The sequence below is a fragment of the Capricornis sumatraensis genome, chromosome 2 (assembly GCF_032405125.1).
Source record: "Capricornis sumatraensis isolate serow.1 chromosome 2, serow.2, whole genome shotgun sequence".
Lineage (NCBI taxonomy): Eukaryota > Metazoa > Chordata > Mammalia > Artiodactyla > Bovidae > Capricornis > Capricornis sumatraensis.
The window spans coordinates 157,575,266-157,578,183 of NC_091070.1; the positions used below are offsets into that span (position 1 = coordinate 157,575,266).

At 46.0% G+C, this 2,918-nt stretch overlaps 1 pseudogene; it reads right to left on the bottom strand.

Annotated features, from left to right (window-relative positions):
• Positions 1 to 289: 289 nt before the first annotated feature.
• On the bottom strand, positions 290 to 1,236 carry LOC138074224 (heterogeneous nuclear ribonucleoprotein A1-like; annotated as a pseudogene).
• Positions 1,237 to 2,918: the final 1,682 nt, after the last annotated feature.

Here is a 2,918-nt window from a genome sequence, read left to right on the forward strand (position 1 = left end):
TCAACAGCATGGGTGCAAAAAGAAAAATCTACATTAAAACCTTTTGTTGGAATGGTTTATACTTTCCACAGAACAGAAACTAAAATAACGTGTTATACAATTAGTCACAAGTACAGTCCTCGAGTTTTTTGCCCATACACATGAGTGTTGTCTAAAAGGTGTCTTCTTTGTAGCAGCTAGGCCCTGCCACCACTGTGCTTGGCTGAGTTCACAAATCTGTTGTAACCTGTAGCTGCCCTGCCACTTCTCTGGCTCTCCTCTCCTGCTAAGCTTTGTTTCCTGGCAGTAATTAAAACCTTCCGCCACTGCCATAGCTCCTGCCGCTGCTGGAGCCACCATAGCCACCTTCATTTCATGGTTTGGCAAAGTATTGACCTCCACCACCATAGGGGCCAGAACTTCTACCTCCAAAGTTTCCTCCTTTCATGGGTCCAAAATTTGAAGATTGATTGTTGTAACTGCCAAAATCATTGTAGCTTCCTCCACCTCCAAAACTGCTTCCGTCATTACCAAATCCGTTATATCCATCCCCACTGCCACCATATCCGCCGCCACCACAGCTGCCACCAAAGCCACCTCGACCGCTGACGTTTCCCCCAGGACTAAAGTTGTCGCTCCCATCCAAACCACCTCCACGACCGCCACCGAAGTCTTCAGAACCACTTCGACCTCTCTGGCTGGCTGAAGCAGTAGCCATCGCTTGCTCAGACAGGGCCTTTCTCACTTCACAGCTGTGGCCGTTCGCAGTGCGGTGTTTCTGAGTGACAGTCTTGCCTACAGAGTCACGGTCATCAAAGAGCACGACAGCACAGCCTCTCTTTTTGCCGCTGCCTCGGTCAGTCGTGATTTCAGTCACGTCAGTTTCCCATACTGCTCAAAATAATCTCTCAGGTGATGCTCTTCAGCGTCTTCTTTAATGCCACCAACAAAAACCTCTTTCACTGGTAAGTGGGCACCAGGTCTTTGAAAATGCTCTCTCGAGACGGCCCTCTTGGGTTCCACAACTCTTCCGTCCGCCTTGTGCGGCCTTCCTTTCGCCTCCTCCAAGGCGTGTGTGACAAACCCGAAGCCTCTGGGGCGCTTGGCATTTGGATCGCTCATTACCACACAGTTTGTGAGCGCTTCCCATTGCTCAAAACGGCTCCTCAGACCCTCATCAGTTGTTTCAAAGCTCAGTCCTCTGATGAAGAGCTCCCGCAGCTGTTCAGGCTCTTTGGGAGACTCTGACTCAGACATGAAAGCAGTGGAGGCGGGATGGGGGAACTTCAGCGATGCTTTCTCGGCGGCGTACACAGGCAGAAAGCCTGATTTGTTTTTAATCTGTAAAACAAAATTCCTCAGAGGCTCACTCAAATTTCTTAATATGAGGCAAACATTTTGCTAAGTGACAATGACATCACTTACTGTAAGTTTTCCAAAGGGACCTTTTCTATTTCTCTAACTTAGAATTGTCACCTCCACAGTACAGAGGGGTTCTCTCCCGCCTGGGTCATCCACCCAGGGTTTATGCCACCACATGACACTGGCGCAGAACTCAGGAGGGAATAGCACTGCCCGGCTGAAAGGAAGCCCTCACCTTCTCTACCCAGAGCTCTTTGTTTTTTGCGCTCTGCCTGCATGGTTTGGAAAACTCTATTCTCTTGGGCTTAGCGCCACAAATACTTATTTCTTTAACATTCTTTCTCACTGAAGTTCAATTTTCTATGAGAAAACTTGTTTTAAAGAAGAATCTGATTATTGTACATTTTCTTGTACACTCAGAACAGACATTTTAAAAATAACAGCATTTTCTTGAGAAAGTTCTTGAAATGATGCACAGTCTTATACAGTAATTTTCATGTTTGTTGAAGCTGCTACCAAGACTCCAGAGGAATTCCTCTTGAGCGCAGAGACTAAGAAGAGAGAGTTGCTTCTCCATAGTATCTTGGCATCAGCTCAGCAGTGCCAGTTCAACTCAGCTCAAGAATCACTGGTCCTCATTGTGCAAGATTCTGAACAAGTGAAACAGTCCCTACTCGTAGTTTGAAATGAAAGAGGATCCAGGTTGTCAAGGTAACAGATAAAATGAGACACAGGAAGAAGCACAAGGCCAAAGTTCAGTCTTCCCACCACCCTCCCACACTTGGCCACCATTTCCCCACCTCAATCCTCTCTGCATCTTATAGATTAAAATGCCACGCATTTTCATCAAGTCCTCTCTTGAAACAGTCACTCCATTTCCATCTTCCTCCAGCTCATCTGGCCTGTTCTTTCCTTCCCACTTTGTCTCTAACAATTGATAGGAATAAATTCTGTCTCCTTACACTGTGTATCCTGCACAGTCCACTAGAGTGTAAGTGCCACAAGAACAAAGACCCTGTGCTTATTATTACTATTGTATTCACAAAGCGGAGTTGAGTGTCTGGCACAAGGGAGGTGCTTCACAAACAGTTGTTAAAGTAAATGGAGTGTTCATTTACAGGAGCACGTCTTTGTCCCAGTAATACTTTCTACACTTTCTACCCAGTATGTCCTCACTCTTCCTCTCCAGAATTCTCAAACCCACACTCATCTCTGTGATGGACGGAATGTTTGTGTTTCCCCACCCCAAATTCATATGTTGAAATCCTGACCCCCAATGTTATGGTATTAGGAGATGAGGGTAGAGCCCTGGTGAATAGGATTAGTGCCCTTCCAAGGAGAAATATCAATAACCTCAGATATGCAGATGACACCACCCTTATGGCAGAAAGTGAAGAGGAACTAAAAAGCCTCTTGATGAAAGTGAAAGTGGAGAGTGAAAAAGTTGGCTTAAAGCTCAACATTCAGAAAACGAAGATCATGGCATCTGGTCCCATCACTTCATGGGAAATAGATGGGGAAACAGTGGAAACAGTGTCAGACTTTATTTTGGGGGGCTCCAAAATCACTGCAGATGG